A 19,441-nucleotide genomic window follows, 5' to 3' on the forward strand; every position below is an offset into this window, starting at 1 on the left:
GGAACCATTTACTCATGACCCTGAGTTACATTATGAACTTCTCTACTGTTAACATTACTTCAAAGGGTACCATGGCCAGTTGCTTCTCTCTGATTTCTTGGCCTTCTTCTGTATTTGAAAAAAGAAAGGACTGGATAGGCCCATCACTTTTACTGGTGTGGCAGGATCAAATTTTGAGATATTAGCCAGGGTCCAACCTCCTCACTGGGGCTTCCCTGGTGGCTCAGACAGTAAAGAATCTGCCTGCAGTGCAGGAGACCTAGATTCGATCCTTGAGTTGGGGAAATCCCCTGGAGAAGGGAATGACTACCCACTCTAGTATTCTTGTCTGGAGAATTCCATGGACAGAGGAGACTGGAGGGCTACAGTCCATGGGGTCACAAAGAGTCAGACACAGCTGAGCAGCTAACTACTACTGGTCACTTCCTGTCCTGTCCAGTCAGTAGCAAGCATTGCTTCAGAGAAGATGTGGGGTTTTATACCAAGAACATAAAAAGAGAGTAAGCAGTCAATGCTTAGTTTTGAATCTCTAAAAATAAAACCTCAACCTCACTGCAAAGAGAGTAATCTGTAAAGACAAGGATATTAATATTCAAGTTTCCTTTGAGCTGCAAAAGGCCAAGCCCCAAAGGAGTTTGGACATAAAGTTTGTGCTGTAAACAATAGAATGGAAAGAAATTGGGGACGATTTACAGTGCCCTATCCTAGGGACTAGATAAAGGTTATCTAGGCTCAGGGATCAGTCCTGGGTATTCATTGGAAGGACTGATACTAAAGCTGAAAATCCAATACTTTGGCCACCTGATGTGAAGAGCTGACTCATTTGAAAAGACCCTGATGCTGGGAAAGATTGAAGATGGGAGGAGAAGGGGATGACAAAAATGAGATGGTTGGATGGCATCACCCACTCAATGGACATGAGTTTGAGTAAACTCTGGGAGTTGGTGATGGACAGGGAGGCCTGGCGTGCTGCAGTCCATGGGGTCGCAAAGAGTCGGACATGACTGAGCAACTGCACTGAACTGAGGCTAGGGGAAATAGTTACCTTGAAGAAAAAGCAACAGCAGAATATGGACATGAGACTTCAGCTCCAGTCCCAACATCTAGGAGAGAAAAGAGGTGACGGAGCTTTCTGTCATTTCAGAGATTTGAGAGTAAAGTCATCATTCTGGGTTTTTAACAACCAGAATAGCACAAAGATTGGCCAATTAGAAAAGACAGCCAATCAGAGCAACTGATCATTCTGGTGTGTGGTGGCTAAATAACAGACTTGGACAGAATGCAGTGATGCCAGATTTCCATTTGAGAATTCACGGTGGCAGAAGACTTGTATATGTGTTTCACCATACAGTGGCAAGAGAAAAGTGAAATAAATGAGCTGAACATGAGAAGGCATTAGATACCTCTTTGAGTTTCTCTCAGGCTTCCAGTCACGTGGTGACAGCTGAAAGTATGCAGCCCCAAGGGGGCTTGGAAGTGGCTGAGAGCACCGATGAACTCTAAGAAGCTTGAACCCATGTTAGGATCTCAGGCAGTAGCGGAAGTCGTGGGCATAACATCCAATTTCTAAAGGGTAGGAAAGACAATTTAAATAGCTGATGCCAGCAGAGAATAGAGAATGCCTATTGACCAGACACATGCACACCCTGTCAAGCCCTCTTTGGAATTTCCGTGTCATTCAGGGGAGAAAATAGAGTAAGGCAGAGTCTTATCATTGCCCAAGTTTGGACTTAAAATAGCTGAGCAATAGTTTTACTATGTTCTTGGGAACAAGTACAAAGTACTTGTATTTGATCAGGTTTTGTGCATTTAGACAGCAATGTGGATTTGTGATAAACATTACATTTATTCACTGATAAATAAGGAAGCACTTTACCCACTGGGTGCCTAATCAGGTGTGCATGTGCGCTGGTACTTATGCACTTATTTATAAAACCCAGGTGTCAGCTGAAGGGCCGACATCTCTTTGAGGTTCTAATTAAATCTGCTCCCATGCTGTCCACTGTGTGGTGAGACTGCATTTCTGTCCCAGCCTCTCTAGAAAATGCGCAAGAAGTAGGACGCCGCTCTGCTAGAGCAGCACATTTCTGCATCGGTGGTTTCAGACATTGGAAGTGGTAGAGATGTCCTGTGGGATGGAACTCTCATATGTAAAAAATGGTAAAAGCCGGGTCACCCTGACTAAGCGGAGAGGAGGGACCAGGAAGCAGCTTGGGGGCATCTGTCTGGAGTATTTTCATGGAATAAAGGTGCCTCTGTAAAGAACAGCATTTTGAAAACCATTGCTCTATTTGTGCCGCTGGATATGTTACAGAGAGTGTATTAATGGGTGGGGGTGCTATCAATCTTCAAGGCCTAGGTTTGATTCCAAATGGAATGCAAAGTTTGTGCAGAGAATGTTTCTAATTATGTCCCTTGGGCTTATAATTTCACTTGAGTCCTTCCCTTGCTGGATTTAAAGGAGAAGTGAAAGTTTTACCCTGGCATATGTAGACCATCCTGTCGGCTCTCTCAGAAGAGCTTGCTATATTTCACTCATTCATGTATTGGTGTACTCATTCACTCATGCAACATATGTTTATTATGCTTTCACCAAGTACCAGTCATAGTGCTTAGAAACAGTTTCCCTGCTCCCTCTTGACCATGACATCCTTACACGAATCCTTGGGACTATAAATGCTTTTGCCTTTTCAAGATCAGAACAAGCTGGGAATGTTTGGATATGTTTCTGTTGTTCGGTTGCTAAGTCATGTCCGACTCTGTGTGATCCCATGGGCTGCAACATGCCAGGCTTCTCTGTCCTCCTCTGTCTCCCGGAGTTTGCTTAAATTCATGTCCACTGAATCAGCGATGCATGCGAAGAGGCTTGTGTAAATCAGTGAAGCTATGAGCCATGCTTTGCAGGGCCACCCAAGAATGATGGGTCATAGTGGAGAGTTCTGACAAAACGTGGTCCACTGGAGGAGGGAATGGCAAACCGTACCAGAATCCTTGCTGCAAGAACCCCGTGCACAGTATGAAAAGGCAAAAAGCAGATGTGCTTCTAACAGTGTTTAAATTCTTGAAGCTCTTAGTGCAGTTAGTGCCTTTTGGAAAGAGAAACCCAGAAACTCAGAATATCTAGAGCTTGTCCAGGTTGTCATGTTCACATAAAGAAGGATTCTGGTCTAAAGACACAGGGACACAAGGATTATATCACTGATCAAAACAGGTAGGCCAGCAGAGACCCTCAAAAGCATTTCTCTTTGCTGATTCATTGGATCAAATGCCATTTAAAAATGCAGCCATGCTCTAGACCTAGATTCCTGGGTAAATTGTGATGAAAAATAGTACCTTTAAAAATATCTGGCACTTTATTTGTATCAAGTTATACACATAGTTAGATTGCCTGTTTTCTGCTGGGCTTATTATGAAATGAGGAGTCTCTCCCATCTCCAGCTTCTCCACCTTCTTATCTTTCAGTATTTCAGCTTCATTTTATTTCCATATCTTTAAATTACCTTATTTTCCATTTTTTGTTGATTTTTCATTTTATGCATTATCTAGCCTAAAAGCATCTAATTTTCTTCAACCATCATTGCACTCCAGCCATGCACAGTAATTTCTGTCTCTTTATACAGGTTGTATGACAACCCTACTTAAACACCTATTCAGGGTTTACATGATTAGATTATGAAAAGTCTTTTCGCCTCTGAGGCATATTCTCTACTATGATTGATTTCCCCTTCTTCTGCACTCTGTCCTGTGAGTTCTTTCCTTAGTTTTCTATGTGTTTCTCACCAGTTCATCTCAAAATTCTCCCTGATTTATCTAAATCTCCTCCCCTCTTGTTATGTTCAAATGTATCAATGTATCTGTCTGTCTCATCTTCCTAGGGATGTTCTTCCAGAGCCCTCCTGGTCTGTCCTGTTGGGACAAGACTTTCTTTGTACCTGATGCATCTGGGATACCTTCTTCATCATCAGAAGTTCTCTTCACCATCCTTTTAAGTTGGAGCCAATTTCCTGGATTCTATCTCTTCTCTCTTCTTGTTATTTTCCCTTTTGTTTATAGAATACTGTTTAAAATGTAGTCCTGAAAAGGGGCATATATCTAAAAATACCTCAGATCTACCCTCACATTTCAGTAAGAATTTAATTGGATATATAATTTCACGTTGGAAAAAATAATTTTCCTTGGAAAACTGTAAACATTTCTCTAACGTCATATTACTGGCAAAAGTTTTGTCGAGAAGTTCAAAGTTATTTATGATTCCTGTTGTTTGCTCTTTTTTCTTTCTGGAGGTATTACATTTTCTTTAGAAAATTATCCCCAGTATGCTGAAATTTCACAGTGAAGAACCTTGGTGTCCATTATATTGGGCATTACATATATCTTTCAATCTGAAAACTCATGTCCATCAGGAAATCTGAAGGACAATCTGGAAACTCATTTCCTTCCCATCAATATTCCTGGTTCTCTCTTTATAGGACTTCTATCTATCTATTATTTGGATGCTAGATCTCCTGGATTGGTCATTTTTATGCTCTGGTATTATTTTTCATTCATGTTTTTATCTCTCAGAGTCCCAAGTATCTTATCCTTAGCAGTTGCTCTGCAAATGACGGTTCAGTCAGACAAAACTGAAGGAGTTCATATTAAGAAAATTCTCTCCTGCTGGGATGCCCTCCTTCTATACTTCTGTATAATATTTTTTACATTCTGACATTCTGCCTTTCCTCTAAAATCTGAGCTGTGTCCTCTCTTCTGATTCTTCTACTCTTTCCCCACAATACTTCAATACATCTATTATTTACTTATGTGGTATATATTTTAGTGCTTATATGAAATCTATATAAGCTTAGATTGCAAACTCTTGAAAGGCAGGGACCTAGTCATATATCTTTGTGTACCACTTACTGCCCACACATTGCCTCAAAAAATTGACTCAGTGCTTACCACTGCCTAGTTCTTAATAAATGTCTGTTGAATGAATACATAAATGAAAGAAAGTGAGGAAATGATGTATTTTTATAAATCAGGTCACAGAAATTCCAGGTAGCTAAGGAATGACTTTAGCCAGTGAACAACCATGACCCCCAACAACTATAGGTTAAAAAAAAAACACTTTAATTTCAGTCGAGAAAGAATGAAGAAAAATAGGCCTGTTAAATATGATGAAGGATAAGGCCTCAAAGTTATTGTTTCTGAGTCTCAAAACACAGCAGAAACAGCTATTTTTAAAAGCCAGTTGAACACTTAACTGAGAAGGTGAAAGACCTGTACTGTGAAAACTATAAAACACTGATGAAGAAAATTGAAGATGATACAAATAAGTGAAAAGATATCTCATGATCCTGGATTGGAAGAATAACTATTGTTAAAATATCCATACTACCCAAAACAATCTATAGATTAAATTCCATCTCTATCAAAATACCCATTACATTTTTCACAGAACTAGAATAAATAATCCTAAAATTTACATAGAATCACAGAAAACCCTGAATAGCCGAAGCAGTCTTGAGGAAAAGGAACGTAGCTGGAGGTAACCTGCTCCCTGACTTTAGACTAAACTACAAAGCCACAGTTGGAGAAGGCAATGGCACCCCACTCCAGTACTCTTGCCTGGAAAATCCCATGGACAGAGGAGCCTGGTGGGCTGCAGTCCATGGGGTTGCTAGGAGTCGGACGTGACTGAGCGACTTCATTTTCACTTTTCACTTTCATGCCTTGGAGGAGGAAATGGCAACCCACTCCAGTATTCTTGCCTGGAGAATCCCAGGGATGGGGGAGCCTGGTGGGCTGCCATCTATGGGGTCGCACAGAGTCAGACTTGACTGAAGAGACTTAGCAGCAGCAGCAACAAAGCCACAGTAATTAAAGCAGTTTGGAAGGACAAGTTACTGAATGAAAGAAAATATTTGCAAATTATATGACCACTAAGAGATTAATATCCAAAATATATATATATATATATATATATAAGTTTATACAACTCAATATTTAAAAAAAAAAACTCAAATGAAAAATGAGCAGAGGACCCAAACAGATATTTTTCCAATGAGGGCATTCAAATGGCTAACAGGCACATGAAAGGATGCTCAGTATTCTTGATCATTCAGTTCAGTTCAGTTCAGTTCAGTTCAGTTGCTCAGTTGTGTCCGACTCTTTGCAACCCCATGAATTGCAGCACGCCAGGCCTCCCTGTCCATCACCAACTCCCGGAGTTTACCCAAACTCATGTGCATCAAATCGGTGATGCCATCCAGCCATCTCTTCCTCTGTCGTCCCCTTCTCCTCCTGCCTCCAATCCCTCCGAGCATCAGGGTCTTTTCCAATGAGTCAACTCTTCGCATGAGGTGGCCAAAGTACTGGAGTTTCAGCCTCAGCATCAGTCCTTCCAATGAACACCCAGGACTGGGTGTTCCATCTCCTTTAGGATGGACCGGTTGGATCTCCTTGCAGTCCAAGGGACTCTCAAGAGTCTTCTCCAACACCACAGTTCAAAAGCATCAATTCTTCAGCGCTCAGCCTTCTTCACAGTCCAAGTCTCACATCCATACATGACCACAGGAAAAACCATAGCCTTGACTAGATGGACCTTTGTTGACAAAGTAATGTCTCTGCTTTTTAATATGCTATCTAGGTTGGTCATAACTTTCCTTCCAAGGAGTAAGCGTCTTTAAATTTCATGGCTGCAATCACCATCTGCAGTGATTTTGGAGCCCACAAAAATAAAGTCAGCCCTGGTTCCACTGTTTCCCCATCTATTTGCCATGAAGTGATGGACCGGATGCCATGATCTTAGTTTTCTGAATGTTGAGCTTTAAGCCAACTTTTTCACTCTCCTCTTTCACTTTCATCAACAGGCTTTTTAGTTCCTCTTCCTTATTAGAGAAACACAAATCAAAACCACAATGAGATATCACCTCACATCTGCCAAACATCAGGAAGTCTACAAATAACAAATGTTGGAAAGAATGTGGAGAAAAGGGAACCTTTGTACATTGTTGGTGGGAATGTAAATTGGTACAGCCACAATGGAAAGCATTATAGGGATTCCTCGAAAAAACAACATAGAACTACCATATGATTCAATAATCCAACTTCTGGGTTTATAGACAAAAAAATAAAAACTAAAATCATTTAATTTGAAAAGACATAGGCACCCCAATATTCAAAGCAGCATGTCAAGATATGAAAGCAACCCAAGTATCCATCAACAGATGCATGGATAAAGAAGATGTGGTATATATACACAATGGAATACTGCTGCTGCTGCTGCTGCTGCTGCGTTGCTTCAGTCGTGTCCGACTCTGTGCGACCCCATAGACGGCAGTCCACCAGACTTCCCATCCCTGGGACTCCCCAGGCAAGAACACTGGAGTGGGTTGCCATTTCCTTCTCCAATGCATGAAAGTGAAAAGTGAAAGTGAAGTCACTCAGTTGTGTCTGACTCTAGCGACCCCATGGACCGCAGCCTACCAGGCTCCTCCGTCCATGGGATTTTCTAGGCAAAAGTACTGGAGTGGGGTGCCATTCAACCATAAAAGAGAATGAAATTCTGTAATTTATAACAACACGGATGGACCTGGAGGTCCACGTGAAATATGCCTAGTGAAATAAGTTTAGGCAGATAAGGACAAATACTCTAGGTTATCACTTATGTCAGATCTAAAAAAAAATAGCACAAATGAATATATATGATAAAATATAAACAGAGTCACAGATATAGAGAACAAACCACTGGTTACCAGAGAGGAGAGGGAAGGCATGAGGGTCAAGATAAGGGTATGGAATTAAGAGATAGAATTGCTATATATGAAATAAATAACTACCATATATAAAATAAATAAGCAACAGATTATATTATGCAGCATAGGGAAGTATAGTTATTGTTTTATAGTAACTTTAAATGGAATATAATCTGTAAAAATTTTGAATCACTGTGCTATACACCTGAAACTAATATCACACTGTAAATCAACTATATTTCAATTAAAACAATGTTAAATGCCAGTTGATTATTATGTTATTTTTCCCCACCATGTATATACATAAATCCAATTTTAATCCTATTTGGCATTGATTCAGGCAGAGATATTGATTATATTTGAGGAGAATATATAAACAGTAAGGTTTATAATTAGTCTACAAAATGATTTTCCAGAGTCACTTTATTTTGCCGTTACCTGTGTGTGGTAAACCTTAACAGAGCTCTTCTAGAGAGGACTGTAAGTAAACTGCGAATTTTAATTTTATTTGAGGGAATAGAATTGCTTTATGAAATCAAGGATGGAACAGTGTGAGAAGGGAAACACCTCTCCTGGCTCTATCACAGTGCTGTGTCAGTGTGGCTACAGGAGGTATTTTGGGCATCACCATAAAGCACTGTTGAGGGAGATCCAAGTGTGAGTTTTCTGCTGACTTTGACAGGCTTCCCTAGTGGTTTAGACAGTAAAGCATCTGCCTGCGATACAGGAGACCTGGGTTCTATCCCTGGGTCGGGAAGATCCCCTGGAGAAGGCAATGGCACCCCACTCCAGTACCCTTGCCTGGAAAATCCCATGGATGGAGGAGCCTGGTAGGCTACAGTCCATGGGGTTGCAAAGAGTCCGACACGACTGATCAACTTCACTTTATGACAGTGTGAGCTGAGGTCTGAATGTGTAATTGTTTCCAGAATGTACACGGAGTGTGATTCATTGACCTTTCAGCTAACTAGACACAATCAAAAGTGGTATATTGATTTAATCAGAAGAAAGACTTTGTCAGCAAGTAAAAGCCTTAAATATAAAAATAATTCTTAAGTATGCAAAAACATCCCTGAAACACAAATGGGCAGAGCACTGCATCTGGTGGTCCACACCAGAACTGTGTCCCTGCTGCCCAAGGGACAACTCAGGAAGTCAGCAAGGCGAAGCAAGACGGTAAAAAACAAACAAAAAATTGCAAACTGGCTTGCCTTAGGTTCTTTTTTTTTTTTCTTTTGCCTTAGGTTCTGCTAAGCGGGATTTCTTATCTGAAATGCCTACATAATTTCTTCAAGATTTATCTCTAATTTGTATCCATAGAAATGCTTTTTTGACTTTGTCTAATTCTTCAGATATAATTCTTTTCTTGCTCAGCTATTATAAAGGGCCTTGGAGCCTTTGAAGCCTATCCATCTGGTATCCTAAAAATAGCTCCATATTGTTGCAACCCTACTATGTGACAACCATCATATATGTATGCCTCATTAGTCCTGATAACATCTCTAAGAGAAAGATTTTATCAGACCCATATTACAGACAAGGAAAGCCAAGCCAGAGAGATTAAATAACCTGGTCAAGGTCATGAAACGAGTGAGTTGCTAAGTAAATATTGGAACGTGGGCCCAGAGTTAATCCCCTTTGAAATGCTACATTCATGTCATTATAATACAAAAGAGGTGTTGGTTATTGGTTCACTGTCAACAGACGGCAGCACTGTGATTTTATTATCCAGGAGATCAGCCATTTTACTGTGTCCAAATTTTTGCAACCAAAAGATGCAATGTTGTGGATATCTGGCAGAGGCAGGGATACAGCTGTGGTGGTCAAGTTGGCAGTTATGGGGTTTATGACCCACTCCCTGTGTGTTGAGCCTGGTGGGACAGACAACACTGAAACGCCCAGCCCTCTTCCTTGGTAAGCTAAACAGACATTGTTTCTTGGAAAAATTCCCTCGTTTCCCAAGCATTTCACCAGTGACAGGTGAAATGATTTTAGCTGGGCCACTGACTGCTGAATTAAACAATATTGAATCTCAAAGAGAGATGTATTCCCTTTTCTATCTTTCCAGGGACCATGAAGAAGAATGGCTCAGCTTGATGGTAGTGTGCTTTTTAAAACTCCTGCTAATCTCTTTTGCCAATAAAGTGAAAGCAGGCATTTGATTCAGAGGCTTTGGCAAGCAACAGAGCATTTATTTTATTAGTAGCTTCCATTTATGACAGTTGATGCTGTGACAGTGATATAAATTGTCCTTTCTAAATGAATTTAGACTAAAAAGTGAGTCAACTGAAGTAATGATATTTCACAAAATAATCATACAGACACATGGCGATAATACATGTTAAAAAATAGTACAGTTATATGGCAAAATAGCCAACCCAGAACCTGAGTGACTGAAATACAACATGAAGAGAATAGGCAGGGTCTCAGACAGTCCATCCTGCAGCAGGTCCTGAATTAGACTCTGCTCCAGCTCAGTTGCAGGGAGAAGATGTCCTCAACTTCTTCTACAAAGATAAACAAGTAGGAAGTTCTTTATTACAGGAGAGAAATTGTGCATTAAAAAAAAAATCATGTAAGCCTTGCTCACAATAATTAGTTGCTGTCATAAATAGAGTGACCAATCGGTGACTTTTGTTCTAGGTAAACTATAAATAACCTCTGGAAATGAGATGAAGTTGTTTATAAAAAGATAACAGATAATGAACCTTGACTTCAAAGTTCTACTAATTAAGAGCTTCATCTGAAGGGATGAAACCAGAATATGAAGGTAATACATGTTGTCATGAGAAGCAGCCTGCCAGTGCAGGAGACACAGGTTTGATCCTTAAGTTGGGAAGATCCCCTGGAGCAGGAGATAGCTATCCACTCCAGTATTCTTGCCTGGAAAATTCCACGGACAGAGTCTGGCGGGCTACAGTTCACGGGGTTGCAAAGAGGCAGACACGACCGAGCAACTGAGCACGCACACAACTAAGCAACTGAGCATGTGTCACAACTAAAGAGCGTCTTGCTTCCTGTACAAAGTCTCTCCTGAGGATGCAAATATGGGGAACTTAACGATGGCCCTCCTACCCAGCATTAGCTGAGAACGTACACGCCATGTAAAGCAAACATCCTAGATCCGCACTTGGTGATCTGATCCTGTCATCTGGCTTTGAACACCTTCTCCGTGCTGCTGCTCCTGTGCGAGCTCCATCAGGGTGAGATGCCGTCTCTTTGCCACTAGAACATGTGGTAAACGCTCCTGAATATGTGCTGATTGAACCAAAGGAGCCTGCCACTAAAGCTCCTGATTTTCTACAGTCATTCCAGGAAGAAATTGTCCTAAAATGTTTTGCACTCTTCCCCAATCTCTAAAGTAGACTCTCCATAGTGCGACATGACGTCACGTCCATGTGTCAGGGTTGTCACTAGGAGAACTGAATAAGTAAGGCCTAGCAACACACACACTGGCCTCCTCAGGTGCTGGGAGCCTCATGGAGCTGGTTCCCTCACCAAACAGCCAATGTTGATAAACCCTCCAGACTCTTGCCACAGCCTTTTAATATTTTTATTTCTCTATCATTATTATAAGACTGATAGGAATCATTATTTTTCACTGCCGAAGTACCTGACTTCAGCAGCCTTCTTTAAAACTTCTAGAATGGCTGCTTCTAGATAACTAAGCTTGTTAGAAATCTGGGATATGTAATTATTCAATATAAATAAATAAAACAATGACCACAGCCATGAAATTAAAAAAGACACTTGCTCCTTGGAAAGAAAGCTGTAACAAACCTTAAAGTGAAAGTGAAAGTTGCTCAGTCGTGTCCAACTCTTTTCGACCCCATGGACTTCTCCAGACCAGAATACTGGAGTGGGTAGCCTTTCCCTTCTCCAGGGCATCCTCCCAATCCAGGGATCGAACCCAGGTCTCCCTCATTGCAGGCGGATTCTTTACCAACTGAGCTATGAGGGAAGCCCATAACAAACCTAGACAGCATATTAAAAAGCAGAGAAATCCTTTGGCCAAGAAAGGTCCATATAGTCAAAACTATGGTTTTTCCAGGAGTCTTGTATTGATGTGAGAGTTGGACCATGAAAAGGCTGAGCACCTAAGACTTTTGAACTTTTGTGTTGGAGAAGACTCTTGAGGGTCCCTTGGACTGCAAGGAGATCCAACCAGTCCATCCTAAAGGAAATCAGTCCTGAATATTCATTGGAAGGACTAATGCTAAAGCTGAAACTCCAGTACTTCAGCCACCTAATGAGAAGAACTGACTCATTTGAAAAGACCCTGGTGCTGGGAAAGATTGAAGGTGGGAGGAGAAGGGGACGACAGAGGATGAGATGGTTGTTTGGCATCACCGACTCAGTGGACATGAGTTTGAGCAAGCTCCGGAAGATGGTGGAGGCAGGGAAGCCTAGTGTGCTGCAATCCACGGGGTCACAGAGAGTCAGACATAACTTAGTGACTGAACAACAACAATATGTATATGAGCACACACATATGCACACATACATACATACATATTTCTTCTGGTTGGACTGCAGTGCTCTGGAGAAGCAGGGGGAAGCTTTGTCATGACATGATTAGTAAAGTGTGGCATGAACTTAATGTGTGGGCTTTGTGACATTTGTTTTAGCTGCTGAGAACCATTTTCTTTTCTTCTTTCCCTGTTGTGATCAGTCTAGTTGGAGTTTCCAGAATAACTGCTGAATAAGTAAGGTGCTGGTATAAACATTAATAAGTACAGCCTAATCATATTTTGAAGCTCATTCATTTTTTTACAGCTTGAATTTAAGCCTGTCCCAAGTGATTTCCCAAGGTGAAAAGTGAAAGTGTTAGGCGCTCAGTCGTGTCCAACTCTTTGTCACACCGTGGACTGTAGCCCATCAGGCTACACTGTCCATGGGATTCTCCAGGCAAGAATACTGGAGTGGGTTGCCATGCCCTTCTCCAGGGAATCTTCCTGACCCAGGGATCAAACCCAAGTCTCCTGCACTGCAGACAGATTGTCCAAGGTCGAATCTGTTTTACCCAAGTACATCCTTTCAGAAGTAATGAGGTCTTCACGTTCCAGTCTCCATGAGCTCTGCTGATTCATTTCAGTGTGCCACAGATCATTTATTCTATCAATTAAACGTTTTGTTTACTATTAAAATATAAATCCACCTCCACCAAGAAAGGTAACATTAACTCCCACTAGTGAGTATGCTGCTGCTGTTGCTAAGTCGCTTCAGTCGTGTCCGACTCTGTGCAACCCCATAGACGGCAGCCCACCAGGCTCCGCCGTCCCTGGGATTCTCTAGGCGAGATCACTGGAGTGGGTTGCCATTTCCTCCTCCAATGCATGAAAGTGAAAGTGAAGCCGCTCGGTCGTGTCAGATTCTTAGCGACCCCATGGACTGCAGCCCACCAGGCTCCTCCGTTCATGGGGTTTTCCAGGCAAGAGTGCTGGAGTGGGGTGCCATCGCCTTCTCCAACTAGTGAGTATAGTTTAACACAAAAACATTCCATATCCCTCCTTGAAAGCAAGTTGTGATGATGATTATGGACCTATTACTTGCCATGTGGGCCTCAGGGCTTTTGATCGTATCCTGTCCACCTGGCACAGTCTTCTCCCGGACGTCCACATGAGTTGTTCCCTCGTCTTTCTTCTGGTTTTTGCTCAGATGTCACTTTGTCAGTGAGGCCTGCCCTGAACACTTCACAGGAGGAGTACTCAGGCCCCTTATCCTACATTATTTTTTCCCATAACATTTGTCACTATCTTCCTACTTATGTACTTGTTTATTAGCTTAGTACCTGTCTCCTTTACTAGAATTTAAACTCCAAGAGAACTGAGAGTTAATTTTGTAAACTTTTATATTGCCCTTACCCAGAACAGTATTTGACACTGCAGGGTCTCAATAAATGTGAATGGATGAAGATACAGGAAGATACAGAATGCTCTAGAAATATCTCACCTGGACTTGGCACATCATGGAAAGCTTCTTGGAAGAGGCCATATTTAATGTTAGCTCTGAAGGACAACTAAGAGATGTTGGGCTGTAGAGGGATGATGAGTGTGTGTGTGTGTGTGTGTGTGTGTGTGTGTGTGTGTGTGTGTAAAATGAGAGCATGATAGCTTCATGATAGCTTCAAAGATCTGAGAGAAGTTACTATAGGGTTGTATTGAAAAATGAATGAAATGAGACAGAAATGAGTCAGTAGGAATTGGAACTGTGGGATACTGGGTTATTCATATTCTTATAAGATCATAGGAATGTTGGGCTAGTATTGGCAGATCTTTTAATTTTTCAAGAGAAACTGGACTTTGAAAGATTGCCTCGAATTTATAAAATGCTATAGAGACTACATAAAACATCCATATATTAGGTATAGCTCCTGACAATTCCTTTTAACCTCTGCTCTCCATAGTAACATACATATTTCTAGCCCTCCTTAAGCTCTCCTCTAGCCATGCTTGCAAATGTATATTTAATTCTTCCTGAGCCCAAATCCCAGCCTATGACTTATGCATTGTCTTTCAAACTCAACATGTGTTCCTACCTGCACAACTTTGTACGAGTGAGTCCCTTAGAATTCCTGACTCTCCTATCTTTCACGTTTCCTTTATGGGACCAGAAACTTCCTCGTCCCCCGGAACTCAGGGTGGATCAGTTACTGTCCTCCATCTGGAAGCCACCCCGCCCAGCAAGGTCTTCTGCCGGGATGTGCACCTGACGAAGGCTGCCTCGGCAGGAGGCCAGGCTTCTTTGGCTGGGTTTATATCTCCTTCGTGCAGCTTTCAGGTAGGCTTTAAAACTTTATGCACTTCCTCTTTCTTATATTGCTGACTTTGCTCTGGAATATAGATTTTAAATCATATATATATATATGTTTACATGAAAGGAGATTGTCAAGATAAGTCACGTTCCCTGTTTTCATGAACTAACAGCTTGTCCAGTCTCCTATCACAGAATTACGGACCAAGGGCCAAATCTGCCCAGTCACCTATTCGTATACAGTCTGACAGCTAAGGATGGTCGTTGCATTTTTAAATAGTTGAAACATCAAAAGAATAATAGTACTTTGTGGCACATGAAAAGTTTATGAAATTCATATTTGTGTTCATTAACAAGCAGCTACACTTACTTGATTAGGCGTTGTCTGGGACTGCCTTTACACTATAGTAACAGAGTTGAGTAGTTGCAAAAGACTGCAAGGAGATCCAACCAGTCCATCCTAAAGGAAATCAGTCCTGAATATTCATTGGAAGGACTGATGCTGAAGCTGAAACTCCAATACTTTGGCCACCTGATGTGAAGAACTGACTCATTTGAAAAGACCCTGATGCTGGGAAAGATTGAAGGAGGGAGGAGAAAGGGCCAACAGAGGATAAGCTGGTTGGATGGCATCACCGACTCAATGGATGTGAGTTTGAGCCAACTCCGGGAGTGGGTGATGGACAGGGAGGCCTGGCGTGCTGCAGCCCATGGGGTCACAAAGAGTCGGACACGACTGAGCAACTGAACTGAATTGCAAAGATACCATATGGCCTACAAAACCTAAAATATCTACTATCTAGCTCTTTACAGATGTTTAAATCTAGAGAAATAATTACTAGACTTTGGGATTTCCTGGGTCAGTAAAATTAAAGAATAGGAGGGGAGAGGAAACAAGCACAGGGCTTGCCAACATTTAGTTTCTTACCAAGTGAAGACAAGCAAATGTTGCTTTCATCACCAGAACCTAACAAAAGAAAGTGTATCATAGCACGAAGAAATGAGAATGAACATACTCATAGAATAAAGATAATATTGTGCATTTCAGAGCATGGGGCATTAGAATTAAACCTAACTGGCTTGAGTCCAAGGTCCAGTTTCCTTTGAGTCCAAGGTCCAGTTTCCTATATCTGTAGAAAATAGGTCTCATTACTTAGCCCTTTTAATCTTTAATTTCCTTAATTTAAAGGATGTCATAAAAATTTCAAGACTTAATCTTTTTAGTGTTATCTCAATAAAATGAAAGGTTTCTAGGTCATCATGTTGTTTTCACCCAGCTCACATCCTCAAATCTCACCATACTGAGCATGCCCATAGCATGGGGATATATCCTGTGTTTGGGGATTTATTTTTCATCGCCTTTATTTGTACATTCCAGTACCAAATTAGTCTTAATATCCTCAAAGGCGGAGACCACAATTTGTCATTTTTGTACCATTTTGGTGCCTAATATGATACCAAAAATACAGTTAGTGCTCCTATACCATGTACAGTTAGTCCCCTTGATGCAGCAGACTCCTGGCTCTCAATGTCTCTTCTGCATTATCCAAAGAGAATACTGAGGTTGAGAAACAAGTGCAATCATAAGTCTTTTCTACTTGCTAGAAATAAATGACTGCTCTCCAGGGCTGCTCAGCATGATCCAGTGTTGGCAACACAAACATGGCAGAATACCTCCTTTTATTTCTTTTTATGTAATTCATTTCTCCTATGGTCAGATAACTGAGCAGTTCCAGATGTTCAAGCTGGATTTAGAAAAGGCAGTGAAACCAGAGATCAAATTGCCAACCTCTATTGGATCATCGAAAAAGGAGGAGAACTCCAGAAAAACATGTACTTTCACTTTACTGACTATGCCAAAGCCTTTGCCTGTGTGGATCACAACAAACTGTGGAAGATTCTTAAAGAGATGGAAATATCAGACCACCTAACCTGCCTCCTGAGAAATCTGTATGCAGGTCAAGAAGCTACAGTTTGAACTGGACATGGAACATGGAACAATGGACAGGTTCCAAATTGGGACAGGATTCGTCAAGGCTGTATATCGTCACCCTGCGTATTTAAATTATATACAGAGTACATCATACAAAATGCCAGACTGGATGAAGCACAAGCTGGAATCAAGATTGCAGGGAGAATTATGAATAACCTCAGATATGCAGATGGCACTACATTTATGGCAGAAAGAGAAGAGAAACTAAAGAGCCTCTTGATGAAAGTGAAAAAGGAGAGTAAAAAAGCTGGCTTAAAACTCAACATTCAAAAAACTAAGATTGTGGCATCCAGTCCCATCACTTCACAGCATATATATTGGGAAACAACAGAAACAGTGACAGACTTTATTTTCTTGGGCTCCAAAATCACTGCAGATGGTGACTGTAGCCAAGAAATTACAAGACACTTGCTCCTTGGAGGAAAAGCTATGACCAACCTAGATAGCATATTAAAAAGCAGATACATTACTTTACTGACAAAGGTCCATATAGTCAAAGCTATGGTTTTTTCAGTAGCCATGTATGAATGTGAGAACTGGACAATAAAGAAAGCTGAGCTCCAAAGAATTGATGCTTTTGAACTGTGGTGTTGGAGAAGACTCTTGAGAGTCCCTTGGACTGCAAGGAGATCCAACCAGTCCATCCTAAAGGAAATCAATCCTGAATATTCATTGGAAGGACTGATGCTGAAGCTCCAATACTTTGGCCACCTGATGTGAAGAACTGACTCCTTTGAAAAGACCCCGATGCTGGGAAAGATTGAAGGCAGGAGGAGGAGGGGACGACAGGATGAGTTGGTTGGGTGGCATCACCAACTTGATGGACGTGAGTTTGAGGAAGTTCTGGGAGTTGGTAATGGACAGGGAGGCCTGGCATGCTGCAGTCCATGGGGGTGCAAAAAGTTGGACATGACTGAGTGACTGAACTGAAACTGAATGATCAGATGCTATAATATAGATCACAAGTTAAGGGACATTGCATATCGACCCATATTGATGGCACAAATTGAGGTTCCTATCAAAATGGGTAACTGAGTTAATAAAGCCTATGATTATTGAGAGGAAAATTAATACAGTAGTTGAAATATATAATTGCTGGCTAGGGAAAAATGGGCCATGATGGCTCTTTAAAAAAAAAAATGAACTAATTACAGGATTCAGCTGCTTAAGCTTTAATTCGGCAGAGGACCAAAGAGCCCTCAGACTCCCGCGGAGCTTTCTCTCTCCCTCTCTGCTGGAGCTAACCCTTCGACGTAATTAAGAAATAATTTCAGAGTGGCCACACATGTAGGCAATCAGACCCAATATAAGAAACACCTGTTTTTACTTCCATTCTGGCCCGCTTACTAATAGGGCATATTTGTCTTGGGACATTATGTTTGCTTGTGTAATTGTGCATAGCACATTTTCAGATTTGACCACAGAAGAGTCCTGGAAGCAGCTCTGAGTGAGTGTATCTGAGTAAGCAAGGCACAAAAAGCTTTCCTCATCTTCTGTACACACAACGTAAGCATAAGGAGGCCGTGTGCTACCCTCTGCCCACATCATGCAGAGCAAACAGGAAGCTGTCCGTGAACTGCTTTGGTCTCTCCAGACTTAGCAACCAGCCTCCTTTTGTTTGGTTAACAATTCCAGACCTATCCAAGCAAAAGAGGTGGAAAATACACAACAATGGTTAAACATTGAAAGTGCTGACAATGGCCCGGATATTAGACAAGTGGAAGAGGCTCTCTGATCCAGTGGGAGGACATGTTTCAAGTGTTTGGAGTTTCAATATCGTGCACTTTAGCTACACTCTGACAAGCATTCTCATGACCTAGCTCAGAAGAAGGATGTTCTGAGAGTCACAGAAGAAGGGGAAGAGTTGCTTGAGGACATGGAGAACACAGAGATGGTAGAACTGCAAGAAGGACATGATCAGAGGAGAAATAAAACTCAGGTCCAAAGAGCCAGAGCAGAATGAAAAGTGGTGTCCAGTTGCCTTGTTTATGCCAATGAATGGAAATGAAGTGGAGAAAAAAGGCAATGGGATGGAAAAGTCATGCTTGCAAAAAGTAGCTGCATATTCATGGTAAAAAGTATTTTTAGGCTTGAATTATCTCACATTTTCCTCAATTTTATACTTTCTTTTGTGGGCAGAAATATATAAAAATATAAGCTATTTTCAGGACTTTTGTAGAAACTGTATGTTGTTAGACATAATTTCTGAGATAAAAGTTTTATAGAGGTATAATTCATACTGTAAAATTTATCCTTTGAAAGTATACAGTTCAGTGGGGCTTTTTCATATATTCTCAGAGCTGTACAACTCTCACCACTACCTAATTTTAGAACATTTCATCCCTCATCCCCCCAGATCCCATGCCAGCAGGAGTCACTCTCCATTTCTGCCCCCAACCTCTTCAGCCACTAACCTGATTTCTGTCTCTGTGGATTTGCCTGTTGTAGATATTTCATAGAGATGGAATCATACAATATGTAACCTTTTGTGTCTAGCTTCTTTGACCCATTATGATGTTTTCAAGATTCCTCCATGTTGTAGCATAAGCCATTACTTCGGGCCTAAATAATATTCTAGCAATGAATATCTCATATTTTATTTCTCTGTTCATCAGTTGATTGATGTATGGATTGTTTCCATTTTTTTGGCTATTATGAATAGTACTACTTTTGGCATCCTTGTGCAAGCTTTTGTGTGGATATACATTTTCAGTTATCTTGGGTATATAGAAGTGGAATTATTTGATCATGTAACTGTATGTTTAACTCTTTGAGAAACTACCCTCTCTCTGAGATATCAATTTCTTAATAAAAATTTAAGAAGTCTGAACGAGCATCTCCAGAACATGCTTCCCAGTGCCAATATTCTGATAGTATGTTTGTTAACATGATAACCGCTACCCATTGTGATTCTGAATATTTCATTTCTGGGGAGGATGGCATGGTTGAACATGTATGT

The 19,441-nt window shown here is 41.1% G+C and overlaps 1 long non-coding RNA gene across 1 annotated transcript in view; it reads left to right on the plus strand.

Moving 5' to 3' along the window:
* LOC133251693 (uncharacterized) overlaps positions 1 to 19,441 on the plus strand; it is a 690,054-nt gene that overhangs the window by 515,567 nt on the left and 155,046 nt on the right. The gene's annotated exons all lie outside the window — the stretch shown is intronic.

This window comes from Bos javanicus, chromosome 7 (genome assembly GCF_032452875.1).
Source record: "Bos javanicus breed banteng chromosome 7, ARS-OSU_banteng_1.0, whole genome shotgun sequence".
Classification (NCBI taxonomy): Eukaryota; Metazoa; Chordata; class Mammalia; order Artiodactyla; family Bovidae; genus Bos; species Bos javanicus.